Below are 9,029 nucleotides of genomic sequence, written 5' to 3'. Positions count from 1 at the left end.
AACAATTATAACAGGAGACATTAATACACAAAGGGACAGATCAACCAGACAGAAAATCAGCAAAGAAATAACAGAACTGAATCACACTTGTGAGCAAATGGATATGATAAATGTATACAGAGTGTTTCATTCAACAACATCAGAATACACATTCTTCTCAGCAGCACCCTCTAAAAAAGACCATATACTAGCCCACATAATATATTTAAGTAAATGCAAAAGAATTGAAATTATCCCATTCATGTTATAGAGTCATAGCAGCACGAAACTAGAGATTAATGATAAAAGAAACTGCAAAACCCCCACAAACACATGGAAATTGAATAATTCACTTGAGCAATCAGTGGTTCACAGAGGAAATTAAAATGAAATTAAATAATTCCTACAAGCCAAAAAAAAAAAATACAACTTACCAGAATCTGTGGGTTGCAATGAAAGCGGTCCTCAGGGGAAAATTATTGCACTGAGTTCCCACGTCAGGAAAAGAGAATGAACATAAATAAGCAGCCTGATGCTACACCTCAAACATCAAGAAAAAGAAGAGCAAGTCAAATCCAAAGCCAAAAGAAGGAAGGAAACTGTAAAAATAGGAGCAGAAATTAAAGGAATAGGGACTAAGAAAATGAATCAATAAATCAAAGTGTTGGTTCTTTGAAAGAATAAATAAAATTGATAAGCCCCTAGCCAAGCTTATTTTAAAAAGGAATGAAAAACCTCAAATTCATGCAGTAAGGAATGATAAAGGTGAAATCACTACAGACTGTAGAAATATAGAAGATCATCAACACCTATTTCAAAAACTTCTACTCTCACAGCTTCAATAACATAGAAGAAATGGACAGATTCCTAGAAACATACAAACTTCCAAAGCTGGGTCAAGAAGATGTAAAACTGCTGAATAATCCCATGTCTATTAATGAAACTGAAAATGTAATTTTAAGTCCCTACCTACAAAGAAGCACCCAGGCCCAGAAAGATTAACTGTAGTATTCTACAAGCAATACAAAGAAGACTTATTGCTGACACTCCTCAAACTCTTCAATGAAATAAAAAGGGAGGCAATTATTTTCTAAGTCATTCCTGGAAGTAAATATTACTCTAGGACCAAAACCTCAGAAAGACCCAACTAAAAAAGAGAACCACAGACCAATATCCCTCATAAACATAGACGGAAAAATTCTCAATAAAATATTGGCAAACAGGATCCAGCAAATTATCAAGACTATACACCATGACCAAGTGGGATTCATACCAGGTTTGCAGGATGTTTCAACATATGTAAATCAATAAATGTTAATCAACTATATCAATAGAACCAAAATAAGAATCACATGATCATTTCTATAGATGGCAGAAAAAGCTTTGATAAGGTGCAACACTCATTCATGATAAGAACCTTACAGAAAATTGGAATAGATGGTCTTTACTTCAATATGATAAAGGTCAGCTATGACAAACCAACAGCCAGCATCATATTAAATGACCAAAAACTGAAAGCTTTTACCTTAAAATTAGGCAAAAGACAAGATTGTCCCTTTTCACCACTCCTATTCAACATAGTACTGGAAATACTAGCCATAGCAATTAGACAAGAGAGAGAAATAAAAGGAGTAAGGATAGGAAAAGATGAAGTTAAATTATGATTATTGCAGAAGACATGATATTCTACATAAAGGCCCCCAAAACTCCATTGAAAGACTCCTAGGTATGATATAAGTCTCCACTGAAAGACTCCTAGGTATGATATATGATAGATATAGCTGGATTTGAAGTCAATATTCAAAAATCAATAGCATTCCTATACACTAACAACAAAATCACAAAGAGAGAAATAAGACAAGCCACATACTTCACACTGCATCAAAAAAATGAAAAACTTAGGAATTAATCTCACAAAAGAAGTAAAAGAAAATTTTACTACTCTGAAAAAGAAATCAAACAGGATCTCAGAAAACGGAAAGGTATCCTTTGTTCATGGATAGAAAAAATAAATATTGTGAAAATGGCCATTCTCCCAACTCTGTTATACAGATTCAATGCAATCCTAATAAAATACCATAAGCATACCTCATAGATCTAGAGAAATCACTCCTAAAATTCATCTGGAATGAGGAGAGACATAGAATACCACAGAAAATTCTAAGCCGCAAAGGCAAGGCAGGAGGTATCGCGGTCCCTGACTTGAAGTTATACTACAAAACAACTGTAGTAAAATCAACATGGTCCTGGAATCAAAACAGAGCTGAAGATCAATGGAACAGATTAGAAGATACAATCACAACTACAAACACACACAATCACCTTATCTTTGATTAAGGGGCCAAAAATGCTCCCTGATGAACCATAGACTCTTTAATAAATGGTTCTGGAAAAACTGGCTCTCCATATGCCGAAAACTAAAACTAGATCCATGACTATCACCATGTACTAAACTAAAATCTAAATGGATCAAAGATCTAAATATTAAAACAGAAACACTAAATATGTTGGAAGATAAAGTCGGTAAAAATCTTGAAGACAATGGGTAGGTAGAGAATTCATGAACAGGATCAAACCACATGGGAAATACTTCCCAGAATCAATAACTGGGATCAGGTCTTATTAAAGAGTTTCTCCATGTCAAAAGAAATCTCCAGCATAGCGAAAATAAAACCCACAATTGGGAAAAATCTTAGTAAACTGTCCCTCAGACAAAGGACTTCTGTCTAAAACATATAAAGAATTTTTTAAAAAATCAGACCCCCAAATTTCAAAGACCGAATCCAAAAATGGGCATCTGAGATGAATACACACTTCTCAGAAGAAGAAATACAAATGGTGAATAAATACATGAAAAATGTTCATCATCATTAGTGTCATTAGAAAAATGCAAATTAAACAACATTTCTGCTCCATCTCATTCCTGAAAGAATGGCCAGGATCAAGAAAACTACCAACAACAAATACTCCTGCATTGTTGGTAGGAGTGTACATTGGTGCAACCATTTTGGAGGTCAGTCTGGAGATTTCTCAAAAAGCTGGGATTTGAAGTCCCATTTGTTCCAGCTATTCTGTTTCTAGGCATATTCCCAAAAGAACTGAAAACATCATACCACAGTAATAGATGTGTACCTATGTTTACAGCAGCACAATTTTTAATAGCCAGATCTCTGGAAACAACTGAAGTGTCCATCAACTGAGGAGTGGATTAAAAAGTGACGGTATTTTTATACAATGAAGTACTACTCAGCTATAAAGAATCATCACACTGAGATATTTATAAATACATGGACACAACTTGAGACAAAACTCATAAGCGAAATATATCAATCTCATATATAGAATATCATATAGTATCCCTAGTGTAAGAAATGGTAAGAATACATAAGAGTTTATGGTAATCATGATTCCCTATTACACTCCTTTGAAGCCTTATAATGTTTGCATTCATTGGATGTAATGGTTTTATCCTGGTTTGTTTGATCTTATTACCTGTAATAATGTAAACAGCTATTTTGAAGAAAACAAGACATTATAATAGCCATTGCTGATTTAATATCATCATGCTTTTAAGTCCTACCATGCTTTTGTTCTTCTGTTTCCATCAGTTCTATCATGTTGTGTCTTATTGGATTTTAATATATGTGATAGTATAAACAATTTTTTTAGAGAAAATAAGATAATATAGTAGTAATTGTTCATTTTCTGTTATTTGGTTCTGAATGCCCTGTAATACTTTCATTCTCTTGAATGGTTTTATACTATTTTGTTATATTTGACACTATTTTATGTGAAGGTATGCTCAACTATTTCAAATAAAGAGACATTATGGTAGCTACTGTTAATATCCAGTTGTCTTGTGGTGAAGTTGCTTACATTTGTTCTCTTCTGATCTGCTTTGTTTTGTCCACTTTTGTTTTATTGTCTTTAAGGTAATAATTAAAAATTTTAAAAAATATTGGGTGTATAGTTAATGGGCCTCACTTACTCTCTTCCACTCGAGGGTTCACTCTCATATCTTCAGAAAGGCAGCAGTGTCATTGCGTGTGGGGGAGTGTGAGGGGCACCGTGCTGTCTGTCTATGCTCATGTTGGACTAGGAAGATGGCAGAGTAGAGAGGACACTGCTAGGTAACCAGAGAGGACACTGAGGTAAACTGCCACAGTCCTGTGGTGCAAGAAGGAGCTAAGGAAGGGAGAGGAGGGCCTGCTGACCTCCAGCTGAGGCACACCCCCTCCAGCCAGCAGGGAGAAACATGAGAAAGTCAGGAACTTCTCATCTGTCTCAACTCTTAAGTAAAATTTTGTAATATTTAAAATATTTTCATAGACAGAGTTTTATTAATTAATGTTGTGCCAAACTCATAACATTATTTACATAAAAAAATCTTTCCTGGACTAATTGTTTTAAAATTTCTTTTTCATGGGGGAATAAACAGATCTCAGATAGCCTCATATATGTTAATCACTTCTACTTGTCCACATTTTTATCAGATATATTTAAGGTTTAAAAAATAGGGAACTCGTGAAGAGTTTAATTTGGACAAGGAAATTATGGATTTGAGAAATCCCAACTTAAATAATTTATTATTTTCTTAATATAAGAGCTGTATCCAATTAGTTGAGAGTACAGTAATTCTTTTGTAAAAGATAAATATAATAATCTCAAAATCTTCTCTGTTTTCTGAATTACTTGTTTTCTTGGGCCAAGGCTAGCCTGACATTTTATTTAGAAATGTAGTTGAAATCAGTTTTACTGGTACCACATGTGACCTCAGGAGTCAGAAAAGAGGAAAAGTGAAATTTTTAAAATTTTGACTCAATACACATTCACATAAAGTGGCCAGTAAGAACAGGTCTGTGTGGAAATCACAAAATGAAATGCTTGGAGCAAATCAGATTAAAAGTTTTTGTTTAAAAGCATGGGAGAATTTCACAATGATTATTAAGAGTACTCTTTTTTCAAAATTAAATAATTTTTTAATGAATAAGGGAGAGGTTGAGATAAAAGAGGGCATAACAACAATACAGGTCAAAGCATGACAGTTTGGTGGTGAAGCACTAGGTTGCCGAAACTGTCATGATTCTGAGTACTCTTTAGTTTTATTCAAATTCAGAAGAGCCTGAGTGAAGATGACCATCTCTCAAGCAAGTCAATTAACCGTGTACAGAATCCTTTTCATAATAAATTTAGAATTCTAAATGCAATTTAGATTTGCTATAAATCCAAATTGTTGCTTTCTCTGTCTACTGTGACCAATTTTTATTTGGCCTTTACTTTGTTTACATTTTTATGTTGTATATTTCAAGCATTGTCTAAGGTAGTCATTGTATGATACTTTATATTTATGACAGTTTCATTACAATTTGTGGTTCAAATGAGAATAAAAATACTACGTGCACTGGTAATAAGATCAAGCACGAATGCTTGTTTTTATGACTTTATGATATAGAAATGGTGGTCAGATTTTTTAAGCTATGTCTATGAAAAGAATTTCACTCTAAATATTTACCTTGAAATCAGCTGAAGTGTATGATTATCTAAAATGAAAGGTTTGGGTTTCTTGTTTAATTTCACATAAGCAGTTGAAAAAAAGTGACATATGACTGTCTTTCATGACAAACTGCTGATTTGGTGGATGAAGTATTCATGGCCAGTATAAAGTGAGATGTGCCAGGAAAAACTGTACATTGTCAGAGCTTTTTTCATGTTATGGAGTTAAGGAAAAGTATGTATAATTAACAGTCTGTCACAAAGCTTAGACTATTAACACGGGGAGTTGGAGCAGACAGACAATTTGGTATGTTTTAGTTACTCTAATATTTCTAATGACTAGATTAATGCCTGATACATAAAAAGTAACTAGATATTGTGCATATTTGAATTTTGACTTAATATTTTAATTCCATATAATCATTCCATGCATCTAGTATTTGAAAAATGAGAATAAAAAGCTAATACAAAAATATAATTTATTATAAATATTTCCCATTGACGATCTAGCTATGAAAAATGCTAAACATATATCCTAAATATATGAACTAAAAATTAAAACTATGGAGGTGTAAAGATATAAGCTACATTATTTGGATACAAGTTGCATGCAAACATTGATGTTTCCAGGAAAATAACACTGTTTGGTAGAATCAAATCATAATAAATCCTGCTAACCATCTCAATCAGAACTGAATCAATTCAGAGGAGTAAAAGGGACATATTTTTGTTCTTGAAGATAGTAATATTAGCATAATTGGGTGAACAGTGAACTTCCTTTACATAAATATTCAAAAGTCAAGTTGATTCTGTAGTTCTGAGACACTACATTGATGAGGTTCAAAGCAAGTACTCGGGAATAGAAAGAGGGATGAATCCATTAAACAGTAGAGTAAGCAAAGGAGAATAATGATGACTCCATGGTCGATAATTATGACAGGAGCCTAACAGCCAAGAGTGACAATCTTATTTGAATTGTTATGTGTGACAATGAGAACAATGGAATCAGTTAAATAATCTAAGTTACAGAGAAAAATGAGGCTGAGCATAGTTTTACACTTACTAAATTAATGTGGATTTATACACTGAGCATTTGAATGTATAAATCTAACTCACAAGCAGGAAAAATATTTGAGAATCATCATCCTGGTAAATAATTATACAATGTATGCCTCTTCTGCAATCATGGGATTATTGATTGCAATTAAACTCATTATTTCGATTCAGTTTGAAGTGAAAAATACATTCATCATTTATTTTCGCTTGTATGAAATTCTTCTTCTTTTGTGTAGTTCATAACTACCTACTTATTGTAAATTGTGATGTCCTAAACATAGGCCTGATTAAGAGTTTGTCTGGTAAATATTTGGTTTGAAAATATTTGTTTTGGTTGTACTTTTTAGTCAGAGAACAGTAACATTATGATCACCACTTTAGACTTTAAATTTCAAGCACTTAATTGCTTGACTGAACTTATCATGCATCAGGAATGTTCACATCTGGTCAGATAGGGAGATCGGTGTTTGCATATCCCGGTCTTCACTGCTGAGTTAAGATACTTTACTGGCTAGTTTACAAAGTTTTGCTCTTTTATAGCTATGTAGTGTGGAGCCTTATATAGCATATACCTCCCTGAAGCAGTTTCTTGCTCATTCTATCTGGTAATGAGAGTATGTATCACTTACACTGCATAAAATCATGGAAGCTGGAAAGAAAAACTAATCTGATCAAATCAGTCAACTACCAGGAATGACCACATTTCTATTTTATTTTAGGGATATTATTTAAGACCAAAATAAGATTTAAAAGAGCTAGTATTAAGTAGGAATCTAACACCAAGATAATTTTAGGAGTTTCATTCATATAAAATTTTCTGGGAAAAGATCCAAATAATTAAATGTAGCTGCATGATTTCAGTGAGATATAAGTTGAGCATTTGGAAGATGAAAGGCATGAGTTTGAAACAAATGTCTACCTTGTTTTTCAAATTGGAAACTGCAACAAGTCTGCCATGCCTACATGCATAGTTCTTCATCAGTTGTATACAAGAGTCAAGCAGTGGTTCCAACAGCAGACTATTTGATTTGCAAGCTTGTTGTGAGGATGTTCAGCGATCATGTATTCCACAGAGGCCTGAAAGAGGGACGCATTTGTTCTGGTTCCAATAGTTGTGTTTACGTCAAAGGGAATAATGTTCTTGGTGTCGAGGGCCTTGGTATGAACAGTCTAAGAATGGTCTCTGCCTTTTTAGGGATTACTAGAAAGAAATAATGGAATCAAAAGTAACTAATGTAGATGCTGGAACAGAAGCAAAGCAGAGTGGTGAGAGTGTCTTAGATGGCAGTAAAGGGCTGCTGAGGAGAGACTGATCTGGGGGAGGCGAAAGGAAGGTGACACTTGGTTGAATACTACAAAACAGTAACTTAAATAATGCCTGGCAATTGAGGTACTTTGGGGAGAAGACACTGAGATCTGAGTAAGTAAAAGTCTAAAAGGCTTTGAGGGAAATTTAAGAAAAGTTGCTAAGAAAGCAGATAATTGGACTGAGAGATGTTAATACTAAAAATAGTTGGTAATATGGACAAACTTTTCTGTCATCACAAAACTCCCCATTTTCTTTGTGATATGTAGTTTTTGCACATTTTAACTGTTTTATATCTGCACAAATATACACATAGATATATTTGATAGTGATTTTTGGGAAGAAACTTCTCACATTTTGAGAACAAATGCAAGAGATACAAATCATGGTAATGTCCTTCACAACAAATATCTTCACAGATCCTATAAATATTTTGAATATAAAATATCTCAAATGTAAATATCTGCACATCTGGACATTATAATAAAATATAAATTTAAAAAGCTTTTCCAAATAGTTTATCAAGTTGTAATAAAATTATCACATGAAAAATTAATTAGAAAAATATTTTATAAATGTTATCAAATATATATATATATATATATATATATATATATATATAGTGCCAAAATACTAATGAAAATTCAAACTAGTAAATGACATATGCTACTGGTTTAACATATCCATGTAGCTAAATATCCCATATTTGCTATACATTTACTTTTCTTAATATATCTACACTTTTATAGAGAACAGGACTAAGTATCTAAGTATCTCATATTTTAATTATTTTTGACAGAAAATCCTATGTCATTTTGACTTGCTATGCTTTTAGTTTCTTTTAGTTTTATCATAGACATGTATAACTTTTAAAATTACTTATTTTAATAAAATTTTACATTTTACCATCCACTTTCTTATCTTTTTTTTCATTTACAAAACTCTGAACTTCCTAAAGACAAATTCACTATAAATTGGTGAAAGCAGCTATATCATTGTGTGTTGTAGGATAATCTTAATATAGGATTTTAGAAGCTTATTTTATCTGAACTATATTTCAAGATAATAAAATGGAATGTATGAAATTATTGTTAGTGAAAAGGAATTATGGACAATAGAAGTGAGAGAATGTTAAAGAATAAAAAGTCAACTTTAGAAGGTGTACATTGGACTTGTATGAAAGTAGCTATGTTCT

Source organism: Cavia porcellus, unplaced genomic scaffold (genome assembly GCF_034190915.1).
Source record: "Cavia porcellus strain 051 isolate PalLab524CR breed Dunkin Hartley unplaced genomic scaffold, mCavPor4.1 scaffold_14, whole genome shotgun sequence".
Classification (NCBI taxonomy): domain Eukaryota; kingdom Metazoa; phylum Chordata; class Mammalia; order Rodentia; family Caviidae; genus Cavia; species Cavia porcellus.
The sequence above is the reverse complement of the archived record's forward strand: the minus strand, read 5'-3'. Positions refer to the sequence as shown.